Source organism: Hirundo rustica, chromosome 15 (genome assembly GCF_015227805.2).
Source record: "Hirundo rustica isolate bHirRus1 chromosome 15, bHirRus1.pri.v3, whole genome shotgun sequence".
NCBI lineage: Eukaryota > Metazoa > Chordata > Aves > Passeriformes > Hirundinidae > Hirundo > Hirundo rustica.
Genome location: NC_053464.1, coordinates 13,979,398 through 13,994,138, shown reverse-complemented (window position 1 = coordinate 13,994,138; position 14,741 = coordinate 13,979,398). Strand labels below are relative to the sequence as shown.

At 58.6% G+C, this 14,741-nt stretch overlaps 1 protein-coding gene across 1 annotated transcript in view; it reads right to left on the bottom strand.

Annotated features, from left to right (window-relative positions):
* The window catches only part of RAI1 (retinoic acid induced 1), a 73,139-nt gene extending 66,124 nt beyond the window's left edge, over positions 1-7,015 (bottom strand). The window contains 1 exon segment of the mRNA XM_040079370.2: positions 6,941-7,015. The gene's annotated coding sequence lies outside the window, so the exon portion shown is untranslated.
* Positions 7,016-14,741: the final 7,726 nt, after the last annotated feature.

Here is a 14,741-nt window from a genome sequence, read left to right as displayed (position 1 = left end):
GCATGGAAGCCAAAACCTCACCACTGCCTGTAGAGTCCAGCTCTCAGGATCTAAGGATCTGAAGGGAGAAGGGAGGGAGAGTTTGGAGGGCAGGAGCAGGAAAAGGAGAAAGGGTTTTGGAGGACCTTGGAGGACCACAGCAGGACGCGGAGGAGATGGGGACCTCGTGGGGCCAGGCAAAGTCTGAAAGCACTGCTCAGGTGGGGAGATCCTTCCCTGCCCCAATACTGAGTGAGGAAGAGCAGCGAAGGTCTGGTAGAGATTTTCTGGAGCTTTTTCACATCCAGCCTGGTCAGCTGACATTTATCAGGGTAACAAAAGGATACAGCCTGATCACAAGACAGGCTGACAGTGCATCTTCCCCTTCTGGGGAGGAAAGTCAAGAGCAAAAGTTGTAAAAAGTAGTCCAGTCATCTTTGGTATCTTCTCTTTCCTGCAGTTTGACACGTGCAGGGATACTTCCTCTCCTCCTTCGAAATGAAAGACGAAAGAAAAATGCCGAAAATTCTGCATTTTAGGCGCAGGAATTAAAAATAAATCAAATTCTTCCAATGTCTTCAATGTTTCAGAACAAATATTCCCCAAAGCTTCTGTTCTGGCAATCTAAGAATGTAGAGGCTGGATCCCTTAAATTCCCTTGAATTCAGGATGTTTCTCTAAATCTGCAGCAGTATTTCAACAAGCCTGGCTGAAGATGCTCAGGACAGCCTGGTTTTTATACGCCTGGACTGCGGCAACCAGAGAACCACTCAGGAACTGAGAGACTCATTATTTGTTATTAACTCACCTGGAATCTCTGCTTTCTTACATGCTATTTTGCTACTTGGCTGCAGAGTGAAACAGCTCCTCAAAAAATTAGAAAAAGGAAAAAGTGAACCACCCACCAGTGGATGATCATCTTTCCAGTGGCTTCCAGCAGGTCACCAGCAACTGCATCAAAAGAGTGTCCTGGGGGCTTCAGTGTTTGCTTCCTGTGCCCCTTTATTTACTGTTGATTCCCTCTGTGGCAGCGCTGCCAGCCCCTGCAGAGATTGCCCTGTTCCAGCCTCTGCTTTTCCAGGTTCAGGCACCGGGTATTTATTGCATTTGGCTGTTTTCAGAGCGTGGGTGTTTGCTTCACACGTCCCCATGGAGCAGAGTCCCCTCGGAAAACTGTTCCAGGCAGGAAACTGCTGCTGCTCCTGGTCAGGGAATCGCATGGGAAAAATCAGCTTCTTTTTCAAAAAATCCTCCAAGTGAGGAGTTTGTTCCGGAGAGATGGAGAACGGAGGATCCCACGGGCTCTGCTCCTGCCTGTCTGATGGATTCCCCCCAGCACCAATCTGGCTGGCACAGCGCTTGCTGTAATGAATTTTTAGGGATAACAATTTGTTGGGATAATGACTTTAGGTGCACAGGGCACTTCTACGCCCCAGCTCTCCCTCCAGCATCTGCGTGTTACCTTGCTGACCTTGCAGACAGAGAAACTGAGGCACAGGGCTGGCTCTGGAGAAGGACAAGGCTCCAGCAGCACCTCCAACTGCAGCACTGGGGTGCTCCGTGGATGCTGTGGTATCAGCATCACCCCCAACCTGGCTGAATTTCCCAAGGTCCCCCGACAAGAGATGTCCTGTGTCCCCTCTGTCCCCAGCTCAGCTGCTGCCCCTGGTCTCTCTCTCCCCAGCACGCACTGCCTGCATCTCCACCGTGGCTGGGGACAGCAGGGAGGACAATGACATTTGCTGCAGGAGCCTGACATTGAACCCAGCCAGTCAGAACGGCGGGTGTTTTGCTGGCAAGGGTAGAGGCTCTGCTCTGACACCGTCAGCGAGGGGACAGGAGAGGGAGGGGAAAGGAAAAAAAGCCGAAGCAGCAGCCAGACAGCTGCCTCTTCCTCCTCCTCCTTTTGTGCAGAAATGTGGTTTTGTTTGTCAGTCAAACAGATTGTTTTCTCCTTCTTTGCAGGCCAATTGTTTCTGCTCCTGCAAGATAAGGGATTGAAAAGGGCTATATTTTTATGGCACTGAATCTAGGCCCTCGGAATTGGAGGGGAGACATCAAGTGGGAGACAGATGCCGGTTCAAACCAACACTCCTCTCCCCGGCTCCACTCTCCAATCCCATTTCCACCCCCATTTTCCTTTTTTCTCCTTCCTTCTCCCGCCTGGAGCTGCCTCTCGGCCCTCTCACTATTTAATCTCCGTCTCTCCAGTGCACTCAGGAGGTTTACACAGCTTCATCCTCTTTGCACCATCTGCTGAAAAGAATCCGCCTTTCCTCTGCTGCTCTGTCCAGCGGCTCCTCCCGCCGCCCTCCCCCCAAAAACGGGGAAAGCAGAGCCAGTGCCACCGCACGTGACGTCGAGGAGAACAAAACCCAGGAGGGGGATTTCCTTCCCTGAGGAGGATTTGCCCAGAAAGCACCTTGGAGAGCCAGACCCCAGCGCGTGGCAGGAGCAGGATGCAGAGACGAGGGAAGAAAATGATCAATAAGAGCAAGCCCAGGCCAAGGTAAGACAGCAGGATCCTCTCCAGGCTTCTGCAGTGGGTTCAAGGAGCCTGTGTCCAGCCTTCCTCTTCTTTCCTGTTGAAATCCCCCAAATCCACAGTCCAGATGGGATGCCGTGACTCACAGAGATGGAAACGCTGGAGCGATGACCTCTGAATGACCGCCAGCATCCCCAGGCCAAAGGACCTGGAGAAGGTCCTTGCTCCAGGGACCACCAGGGATGGAGCCATCCTCGCCCTCGCTGTATCCCAAGCACGAATCCTTTGCTCCCAGGCGCCGATCTCATCGCACACCGAGGACCTGAGGGAGGATTTGCCTCTCCTCCTTGGGGGATGAGAGCCTGGAAGGGGGCAGAGTGGTTCATATCCAACTCATAAGCCTCTCAGAGCTCAGGCTTGAGGACTGAGATTCACTCAATTAATTTTGCTTTGGCAAAAAGTCCATTTTTATTGCTATTTCATGCCTTCAGTATAGATTTTCCCTGCTCGTCTCAAAGGGATAATAAAACCCGACTCGTTCTTTTTATAAAAGTCTCACACTCCCTCTCTCACCAGGCTCTGTGTTCCCCAGCTAGAGATGTAAATTTAAAGGGGAAATGCTGTCATTTAAAACAAAACAAAACCAAAAAAAGCAACTCAGAAAGCCCAGCTTTGAGCATATTCCAGCTCTGGAAACTAGGCCGTGCAACCAAAGCAGAAACCAAGCTGCCACCTTCCCGCGGTGAAGCGGCATTCCCGCAGCCATCCCAACCTCCCACGGGGGGATCGGGGGTGACTGCCAGCGCCAGGGAGCCACTCTCCACTCTGCAGGGCTGGTGGTGGCCCTCTGCTCGCTGGGACGTGTAGTTCCTGCCAGCTGGGTGCTGGTGGGCGCAGGTGGTGAGCGAGCTCTTTGTGCTTGGATGTGACGCTGGAACCCCAGCACCTGCACCTGCCTCCCGCCTCCTCCTCCTCCTCCTCCTCCTCCTCCTCCTCCTCCGCACCAGGTGAAAGCTTTCGCTGCTGCCGGCCTCAAGCAGCTGGACCGATCCTCCTGGGGGAAAATCCCAAACCCACGCAATCCCAAGCAGGTGGATTTTGAGCGCGTTTTCCAGCAGGCAATGGGACGGGATGGTGGCAGGACAATACACGGCTCTGCCTGCTCCACCCCAGCTGGGATTGCATCCTGCCTGCTCTTCGCAAGGGCTGTAGCTGTGGAGGATCCCTCTGAGAGGTGAAGAAGGAAAAGGGAAACTGCCTTTCCTCTGCCTTGTGCCCTGCTGCCATGACCTTCTGGGGGGGATAGGATGCGAGCAGCGGAAGCCAAGTGGAAGTCCTGTCATCAGTGGGTGGCAGCAGTCGCCTGGGGACAGGGCGGGGTCCCCAGCACCATCAGGATTTAGGAGCAGCTTAGACCCAGGTGCGCGCCTGGCACGGCTGCTGCAGCCCAGAGCTAGCACAGACTGCAGCCGGTGCCTCCTGCCTCGGCTGCGTGTCTGATTCGGTGACGTGCGTAAATCCACCAGCACCGGGACTCTCCTGCCTGAGCAGGAACCAGGAGCAAATCCAAAACAGAGCGAATCCAAAGCGGAGCGAAGCCGCGCGAGGCAAGAGAAGACACACAGGTGCCCGCACTGTGCCAACCCGGCGCGGCACCAGACCGGGCCAAGAGGTGACAGCCAAACCCTTCGTATCCAAAATGTTTCTCCTTCTCCCCATCCTGTACCCTTTTCCTGCCAGGCTGCCTGCACGCCCTGGCTGCCAGGAACTCGGGGCAGGGCAGGCAGCGCCCACGGCGAGAGGAAACGCACAGCTCGCGCTGCTCCTGCAGGTGTGCCTCCAGCAGAAAAAAGTTGTAGGGCAGCTACCAAGGACGGGCAGGAGAGGAAAGACAAGGAAGCCCCTGGTGATATCACACTCCCTGGCTAACTGATGGTCCAGCACCTCCAGGCTCACCTCTGGTGCTCCCAGCGAGGCTGTGGCACAGCTCCATCAGTTAGACCAAAGCTGTGCCATTTTCTCTGATGGCAGAATAAACGGTTCTTCCCCCCTCGTGAGCTGCAAAGCCTGAGGGATGCTACAAGAAAGGAATTCTGCACCTCCCCCGTTTCGGGGGAAAAATCAGTTGGAGTCGCTAGATTTTCCTGCAGAGCCCTCACAGGACTCGACCCTCCAGGCTGGAAAATCCTTAGTGCGCTCTGACAACCTCTGCAGCTCAGGCAGAGGCAAGAGATGATTAAGACTGGCTGAAATCTCCCAGGACTCTGACATCTGAGAGGCCCCATGCAAGGCAGAGAACCACCCCGGGCTGCTGCTCGCAACCTGCAACTCCCCTCACCTTAGCACGGAGCTGAAGGGAGAGCAGGGACCCAGCGGGGCCAGGAACCAGGTCAGCGCTGCTGGTTTCCAGGCAGCAAAGGTTTGGAAGAGCAGAGGATCATTTAGCAGAGCGACAGTGAAGGTTCAGAGCAGAGCCTTCAAATTACACGCTACAGAGCACTTTTCCTGCCTAAAAGGTCTCTGAAATGACTGTGGCGGCTCTGAAACGAAGCACTCTGTATGCAATTGTTCCCTGGGGCTTGCAGCGGAGACAGAGCCGGGAGAGGAGAGGTGGGTCTGCGGTCCCTGGCACGGGCAGCTCCTCATCAGATGAGGATACACACTTCTTCAAGGCTCCACAGCACAGCACTGCCGCTTCCCTAAATCTCCCTGGTGGTTTCTACCAGCCGTGGTTTTTTTCTTTTTTTAATTTTTTTTTTTTATTTTTCTCACTTCCTGCCTTGAACTTCACACAGCTCCTGGCCTGGGCTGCAGAGCTGCTGCTCAGGGTGTGGGTGCCCCCAGCCCCGTGCACAGATTCACAATGAACCCCTCAGCACCATCACTCTCGCCACGCCTCGAGGGACACCTCGATCCCACGGGGAACGGGGAGGGAAGAGCACTCAGGGGGAACGTGTCCTTTTCTCCATCTCACTTGGCTTCTTCCCATCTTTCTCCACTCCATCTCCCTGCAGCTCGAGGTCCATTTTCATCAGGCAGTGACAGTCACCGGGAGAAGCAGCCTCAGCACCGGCGGGCACCACGCACAGCTGGCCTGTGCCTCGCCCGCCGCGGGTGCCCCCACCCTCTGTCACCAGCACGCAGGTGACAGCACCCACATCCGCACTGCTCACCCACCTGGGGCGCACACGCTGCCACCCCGGGAAAGGCAGCCGTGGGGCAGGAGCGCTCCATAAAAACCCGGCACGCAGGAGGGGAACATTTCTGCACCATCCAGGAGGCTCTGGTGATGCCCAGGAGCTGGGGCTCAGCTGGGAGAGCCCCTGGAAGGTGGTGGCACCGCCGGCGATGCCCTCCCTCGGCTGGCACAGGGCCCTTGGAGCACTCTCCCATGCAAAACCCCAACTGTTGGGTTTGTTCCTACCCACCATCACTTTGGGAGGTCACCTGAGGGCAGCCAGCACGGGCACCCCACGGGCTGGCAGCCAAGGGGAAAGCGGGCAGGGGCCAGCGGCCACGAGAGCTTTCAGCACGCCAAAATCTGCTCACATCTAAGGGATGTGAACTCTCATCGCTCTCCACTCCAAGGCAGTGGGGAACAAACACACACCCCCAACAGCAATCCACTCTGATGTCAGTGAGAACCCCCGGCAGGTCTGCAACGTCAGCCAGGACGCTTCCACCGACCGCAGAACCCTCGGGATGCCGACCCCCGGGGCAGCTCGGCACCTCCACTGGGATCCCACCCCAGGATCAAGGTGCTGCCCCAGCTGCACATTTCCAGGGAGAGTGGGGATGGGGACGCGCGCGCACACACACACACACACACACACACAGACACAGGAATTTAAATGGAATTTCACAGCTGCAGCAAAAGGGCGCAGGGGGGGCTCAGGGCGATCTATCCGAGACGCACCGCGTCCCCGTTCGCATTTCGGCACCAGCGGCCGGGAGCACCGCGGCCACCCGCACCCGCGGGGCCGGGGGGGCCGGGGAGCCCCTCCCGGACGTCACCGAGCCAGGGACAGGCTCGCCTTTTGGGGGGATCGAGGCGGCTTTGGGGGCGGAATTGGGGGGGGCCCGGAACGGGCTAGGGTTGGAAATACGAGTGCGGCGCGGTGGGAGCGCGGGCGGAAGGGAAGGGAAGGGAAGGGAAGGGAAGGGAAGGGAAAGGAAAAGGAAGAGAAAGGGATGTGGCGGCGGGCTGGCGGTGCCACCGCCGCTCCAGCGGCAGCAAAAGCGCAGCGGGCCCGGCGGGAGCCGCGGTCGCGGCCGCAGCTGCGACGCGAAGCCCCGGGGGGGTAACGGGGCGGCGGGCAAGGCTCCCCCCCGCCTCCGGCAGCGCCCCGCTCGCCCGGCCCGTCCTCTCCCCTCGCTCCCCCCGCCGGCCCCTACCACCCGCCGCCCTCCCCGGGCCCTCCCCGGGCTCGGAGGCCCGCCCGGTCCGCCCGGAGCCGCGGCCGGAGCTTTCCTTACCTGGCGGGCCGAGCCCCGCTGCCTCTCAGCGGCGGCGCTGGGCGGGGGCGGCCCCGGCGGCCATGCCCGGGCGGCCGCGCCGCTCTCCCGCGCCGTGCGAGCCGCCTCGGCGGTGTCAGCGGGCGGGAGCCCCGCGCGGCGCCGGGAGCGAGGGGAGGGACGGCGGGGGCATGACCGAGCGCCGTCGGAAGTGCACGCGCGCCCGCCGCCTGCCCGCGACCGCGGCGACACCTGCCGGCAGCGCCGCCGGTGGCACCGGGAACGGCGGCGGGGCGGCGGCGGCGAGGGCTGCGCGCAGCGGGGGCAGCGGGGCGGGCGGTGGGCAGGGCACAGCGGGCAGCGGGGCGGCGGCGCACGGGCAGAGGGGAGCGATGGGGAGGGAGATGGGGAGGGCACACCGGGCACCCGGGGCAACGGGGAGGGCACACCGGGCACCGGGGGCAACGGGGAGGGCGATGGGGAGGGCACACCGGGCACCGGGGGCAACGGGGAGGGTGATGGGCAGGGCACACCGGGCACCGGGGGCAATGGGGAGGGTGATGGGTAGGGCACGCCGGGCACCGGGGGCAATGGGGAGGGCACACCGGGCACCGGGGGCAACGGGGAGGGTACACCGGGCACCGGGGGCAACGGGGAGGGCGATGGGGAGGGCACACCGGGCACCCGGGGCAACGGGGAGGGCACACCGGGCAACGGGGAGGGCGATGGGGAGGGCACACCGGGCACCGGGGGCAACGGGGAGGGCGATGGGGAGGGCACACCGGGCACCGGGGGCAATGGGGAGGGCGATGGGGAGGGCACACGAGGCACCGGCGGCAATGGGGAGGGCACACCGGGCACCGGGGGAAACGGGGAGGGCGCACCGGGGGAAACGGGGAGGGCACACCAGGCACCGGGGGCAATGAGGAGGGTGATGGGCACGGCACAGCGGGAATCGGGACGTGGCACAGCAGGCACCGGGCACAGGGGCAGGCCCTGGACATGGCGCCCTGGGAGCTGGGGCACGGCGCAGAGAGCACCGGGGTGCTCCACACAGGGCAGTGGATGCTGGGCGCCAGCAGCAGGAACCGTGTGGCAGCTCCTGAGCTGGGAGTGGAGGGTGGAAATGGTGTTGGGTACCGGGCACCCTGATGGGTGCAGGCACTTGGCATCGGGGAACAGTGAAGAGAGTGGCGCCGGTGCTGGGTGCGGGGAACCCGCCAGATAGCAACTGCCAGGTGTTGGCACAGGGCACTGGAAGGTGACACCGGTGCTGGGTGCAGGGCATCCCACTGGGCAGCATCTAACAGGTGCTGGCACTGGGCAGGATGAGATCCCTGCAGACACACACCAGACCCGGGGTCCGGGTTTGCAGCTGGAGCTGCCTCTGGGCTTGAATCCACATTTGGATCAGGACTGCACCACACGTGGGGCTGCACTTGGGTCTGTGTCTGGATTTAGATCAGGATTTGGAACTGGGTTCTTCTGATCCACATCTGGATTTGCATTTGGAGCTGAATTTGGATCCACATCTGGACTTGCCTTTGGAGCTGGATTCAGATCCTCATCTGGATCAGAGTCTGGCACACGCAACTTCCACAAAGGATGGATGCAGCCTTTTCCACCCCCTGCTCTCCGAGCATTCCATGGGTGCATAAAACACCCCACGATGTGATCATCACTGCCCACTTGCCCTGCTCTGGTCAGCCTGGGGACCTTCAGGGGGAAGCTGGGGTCTGCAGCAGTGTGACAGGAGCCCTGAGCAGGGAGCAGAGGGGAAGGACGAAATGGCAGCGGTCCCGCTGGCCTTGGCTGTGCTCAGCGGTGCGTCTGGGGCTGAACGTGCTCCAAGGAGGAGCCGAGGTCAGGGAGGGGGGTGAGTGCAGGAAACATATTAAGTGAGGAAAATTGGCTGCAGCCAGCAGCGCTGCCTGATGTTTGCCTGGGATTTTCCTCTCCATCAGGTATCCGGTGTAAGCCCTCGCTGCTGGGCGGTGGCAGCTGGTTATTCATGAGCATCCTGGATGTGCCACCGGCCACCAGCACCTGCTGTGCGCCGAGAGGGGTGGCACCCAGGGCCCCCTCCGTGCTTGTGTCCCCAGTGCTGACACCCAGCTCTGGCCAAGGCGACGTGCGCAGATATTTTAAGAGGAAGATTCTGTGCTCTCACAGCTTGACTGCTAATTTATAATCCTGTTTTCCCATTAAAATAAAAGCTTCTCTCTTATTCCCGAACGTGAGAGCCAAAGCGGAGCTCTGAGGAAGTGCCCTGTTTGCAGAACACACTGAAACGCACAAAGGAAACGAGGCAAAACCGGCGTTCTGCACGTTTTTTGAGCCTCATTTTAGCTGGGGACTTGGAACAGCAGAAGGGAAATCTTTTCCAGCAGGATGTGCACAGCGGGGGTGTGCGTGGAGCCGCCGGTGTCCCTTTGGAGCGGGGCCACCTGCTTGCCGAGGGACAGCGGGCGCTGCGGGTGCCTGTTTGTCCCCGAGGGGTGGCGGATCCCTCGGGGATCCCCAGGGATGAGAGATGGAGCGGCACGTCCCCCGTGGGGCCGGCCAGGCGGGGATGGCAGGCGATGGCAGGAAATACCTGCTGCTCCGCCGCTTCCCGGCCGGAGCGAACAAGAGGGAGAGTGTTCGGAGGGCAGGAGGGGCCTCCGAGGGACACACAGGCCATTGTTCCTCGAGGATGTGGGGCGGAAATTTGGACGGACCCGTTGCGTGCCACGCTCCCAGCGTTGCCGGGGGCTGATCCCACGCCGAGTGGGACCCGGGATCCGCTGAAGTGGGTCGGGGTGGGAATTCATCAAACGCCGTGTCTCGTGGAGGGGTCACTGATGTTGGTGCTGGGAAAGCCCCAGTGGAACAACCCCCTTGAGAGGGCTCTCGTGCCCAGGGGCTTTCAGGCTTTCCAGAGCTCGTACTGGAATTTGTTGTGGCCCTGCAGCAGCTCTGCTGTCTGCCTGTTCCACCCGCACCCCACCAGCCTTGCAGCAACCTGGAAAAGACATTTAATACAGGCTGGGTTTGATCTGCACTTTGACATTCCTTCAAGTGTTCCCTGGTGTTTTCCTGTCGCTTGCGCAGCGCCTTTTCCCACCAACGCTCCCTCGTTGCTGTAAAAAAGGAAGAAAAAGGCTTGCAGAGTGTGCCCAGCCTTGCAAATCCCTAATTACCCACCGCTCATCCTGGCAAACGGGCTTCCCTTTGAGCTGTCGGCAGGGATGGGGTGCAGGCTCTCCCCAGGGTGAGGATGATGATGCTGGTCCTCCCATTGCCCCTGCAGAGACAGCAGAGGGGTTTGTCTGCCTGCTCCCACCTGGCTCAGCTCTCCTTCCCCCAGCACCCATCCCTGCACCGGCTTCCAGATCCAAAGAGGTTTTTAAGGAGGGAGGCTAGAAAAAGGGGGAGAGAAGAGAACGTGCCGCTCTCCTTCCGTGCTTCTCCCTTCCTCAGGAACTGGCCAGATTGTTTCCATTAGGAAAAGCTGAGGATCCAAGTATTTGTCAATGACCAGGAGAAGATTTGCTGATGGAAGCTGCCGTTCCCTAGAATAATGTTGAGCGAGGTGCTTGGCGTGGACCCATCCTTTTATGGTAAAATTAGGGCTAAACGCTGTGGGGATTTGCATTTGAAGTTGATTGATACATGGCATTAGTGCGTGCGTAGATAATTTCGTATTTTGAGATCGCTGAGCAAGGAATAATTTTTATTTTGGGTCAAAGATAAGGGCATTGTGCTGAGATGAAATATGAAGGGGTGCTGATCTGTGTCACGGACACTGCGTTTCTCTTGGCTGGGTAAGGGGATGGCAGACCTGCGTTACCCATTCCTGCCCTTGCTTTTAAGTGCTTTGGGTCTGTGCCCGATGCAAGGAGCCATCCCCTGCTGTCACTTAATGCCAGGACACAGTTCCAACTTTACAAGCTCTGGAGTTTCCCATTATTAAAAAAAAAAAACCCAAAACCAAACCAAACCAAACCAAAACCAAAACCAAAACCAAAACCAAAACCAAAAACAAAAACAAAAACAAACAAACAAAAAAAACCAGAAGAAACCTCTGTTTTATTTTATTTACTTCTTTTAGTAGCTGAATGCTGTGCCACTGAGAAACATTAATTAAACAGAGCGGTGTAGCTTGATCATTAAGGGGAAAGGTGTGGAGAGAGCACTGCCAAGCTGGCAGTGCCTTCCAAACACACCTCTGGCAACCTGGACTGATGCTGTCAGCAGCACCTTGGCCCTCCCAGCTGCTCAGTGCCAGTCCCTGCCCTTGCACTTGTCTTGCAGCGCATCCCAGGGCAGGTGGCACGGCTGCTGTCACACCAGGATGTGCAGCTGCTCCCTTGGCAGTGAGGACAAGGGTTCAGCACTGTTGGGGACTCAGGAGTGGAGGAGAGGGGCTTCTCTTCGGGTTCCCAATCCACAAGGGCTGAAGAGGGGGTGGTTGCTTTGCTAAATGCGTCAGCACAGGGCAACTCCAGACACGAGAAGTCATCCATCGCTCCCTCCCCCTCTCATCCATTCATGGAATCATTGAATCCTGGAATTGTTTGGGTGGGAAGGCACCTCAAAGCCCATCCAGTTCATCCCCTGCCAGGGGCAGGGACACCTTCCACTATCCCAGGTTGCTCCAAGCCTCATCTGACCTGGCCATGAACAATTCCCAGGGATGGGGCAGCCACAGCTTCTCTGGCAACCAAGAATTCCTTCCCAATATCCCATCAAACCCTGCCCTCTAACAGTAGAGGTCCTGTCCGTCTATGTCCTTGTCCAAAGTCCCTCTCCAGTATCTCCATCCATCCATCCATCCATCCATCCATCATCCATCCATCCATCCATCCATCCATCCATCCATCCATCCATCCATCCATCCATCCATCCCTCCAGCTCCCAGCACGAGCACGTGGACTGTTTTGGCAGGGCCAGGTGGCAGGAGCTGTGTGGTTCATGGGGTAAAGGGAGCTGTAAGGAGAGGGAACTGCAAACATTAATTAGGCAGTCGGTGAGATCCTCGGGTGCTGATAACTCAGCAGAAGCACCGGGCCATTTGCATGCAGGAGATGTTCCAGAGATAAGAAATTATCCCCCCACCCCGGTGTCCCTCCTTGCTCCTTTGGTCGGCTTCCAGGGCCACCACAGCTGGCAGAGCAGGGTGACAAACCCCCTCCTCCTCCACCAAAGCAGGTGGAGGGAGATAAAAAGGAAGGGGAAGGAGGAGGGAGCAGAGCTGAGGAGCAGAATCAGCTGCACTACAAAACGCCCCGAGCAGTCACTTGTGCTTGAGGCCATCCCTGCTGTGTGGCCGAGTGGCTTTTTCCCGGCCTGGCAGGAGAAGCCTGGAGGGGTGGGAAGGGGGACTGGGATAAGGGAAGGAGGAAGACGGCCCCAGTTCGAGCTTCAACAGCTCTCAGAGGCATTTTGGGGATGAAAGCTGCCCTGGGGCCCCTCCCAGCGAGCAGCATTGCTGTGGGTACGCTGCGAGCATCGCGTTTGGCTGGCTGGCGGCTTCCTTGGTGTGCTGAAAATGGAATTAAAAAAAAAAAAAAAAATAAAAAAAGCAAAACCTACAACAACAACAATATAGCATCAGCCCCCCCACACTCCCCCCCCCCCCCCCCCCCCCCCCCCCCCGTCTCCACCACCCAACAACAACCAAGAAAGGCAAAATCTTTCACAAGCCCGGAAGATGTCACCATAGAAACAGAAATCAGACCCACTCCACGGATCCTGCCGCCTGGGAAGGTGATAAAATGTTTTCTATCGATTGCTGTCGGGAAAGTCACTGCTGATAAGCCATCCGAGGAGAAATGGAGCGGGGACGCGGGGACGTGGGAGCTCTTCAAATGAGGCTCCAGATGGTCCCTGGGCTGCCCCTGTGCAGCGGGCGGGCACCGAGGGGCCGAGGGCTGGCCGGGGGTGGCTGCTGTGCCCCGGGCTGGTGCCAGCGTGTGCCCAGAGAGGTGCGAGCGTGCCGTGCCCTTGGCTGCTGCGAGCAGCGAGTGGAAAGCTCGGTGTCTGCTTCCCTGCTCGCTTCTGCAGTGCAGCAGCTGTTCCCGGTTTAAGCTGAAAGAGAGGAGGTTTAGATCGGATATGAGCGAGGAATTCTTCCCTGAGAGGGTGGTGAGGCACTGGCACAGATGCCCAGAGATGCTGAGGATGCCGCATGCCTGGAAGCGTTCAAAGCCAGGTTGGATGGGGCTGGGAGCAACCTGGGATAGTGGAAGGATTCCCTGCCCATGGCAGGGGGTGGAATGAGATGAGATTTAGGGTCCCTTCTAACCCAAAGCGTTCTATGATTCTATGGAAAACACGCCACGTGGGGACAGAGGAACCTTCCCCTGGCTCCCCATGTGGCATCACCAGCATTCCACCTCCTCTTGCCTGGCCTTGCTGGGTATCCCTGTGATAATCCCCGTGGTGCTTTCCAGCACTGTGCCCTCCCAGGATCCAGATTCCCAGTCCCCATTTGCACGCCGGCGGCTGCTGTGCAGCTGGGAGCATCCCCGTGGCTGCGGCGCCGCCTGGGAGGTGTGGGATCTTCCCAGCGGCTCTTCCCAGGGCTCCACGCAGTGCCGGGGCCTGGCTCGAGCGCCCTTTGAAGAGATGGAAAATCCTATTATCTGCTCATTCTTCTCGCAGTGTGAAGCCTCGGAGCATTCAGCAGCAGCCGAGTGTGGTCTGCTCCTGCAGCCCGGCGCTGCCTCCGCTCCCACCCACGCAGGAAGCTCTGGGTCACCAGGGATGGGCATCGCATTCCCATCCCCTGACCCGTGCATTTCCCAACCCCTGATCCGTGCCAGAGCTCGGGGACGCAGCTGTCCCCGCAATACCCTGTGCAGCTTCCAGCGGTGGGGCGCAGAGGACATGTAGGGAAGCAGCGTGGGGGTCTGTGTGCTGATCCCCCCGCTCCGTGGGGAGCCGAGGTTGCTGCTCCAGCCTGCAAATCCTCACGTCATTAAGGCCGGGAAGGTGTAACCCATCTCACATCCTTCCATCCCCGAGGCAGCTTTGCTGCCAGTAATTGGCAGCAATAAAAGAGGCGGTTAATCCAGGGCAGCGTGGGATGCAGGCAGAGGGATGTCTGCAGTGAAAGGCACCCTGGCAAGGAGGAGCTGAGGAGGAATACGCTCCTGGGCACAATTTGCAGCCCTGGAGAGCTGGTTGGATGCCACGGGGAGCATTTGCTGGGGATTTTGTTAATGATGTAGGCGCAGCCTTCGCAGCTTGGCCTGAGCTAAAGCCCTGGCTCGCGCAAGCTGAGGCTCTTTGGCTTGAACTTCGACCAGCTGCTTTCCACTGGCTGGTGGATTTTTGTCTTGTTACTGGGTGGTTCCATGCGGGAGATGAACAAAGGAGCAGTTAGTGGGTGATTTCACCTTGGGGGATTGGTTTTTTTGGAGGAGGAGAAGGGAAGGGTTAAACAGTGCCTTGTTACTGAGTTATTTTAGGATGGTAGCGCTGAAGGGACTGCGAGAGGATTTGTCTGCACATGGGAAGATGGAATTTAATCAATATTGACAAGAGCCATTCACCAAAACAGGCTCATTCGCTAATGAAAGCCAGACCTGGTGTGTCCCTGGGGAAGGACAGCTTTGGGAAAGAGGGGAAGGAGGCGCTGGAAAGACACAGCTCCCACTCCCATGCTCCTGGTTCTTATGAAACCAGGCTGCATTTGGGATTGATTTTCCCTGCACAGAAAGACTTTGGCTTCTTTGCCTTGTGGCTGCAGGATGCCCCAGGACCAGCCCCTGGGGCTGCAAAGCAACATTCCCATCCCTGCCCGAGGATCTGGGTCCATGTCACCCCCAGGCAC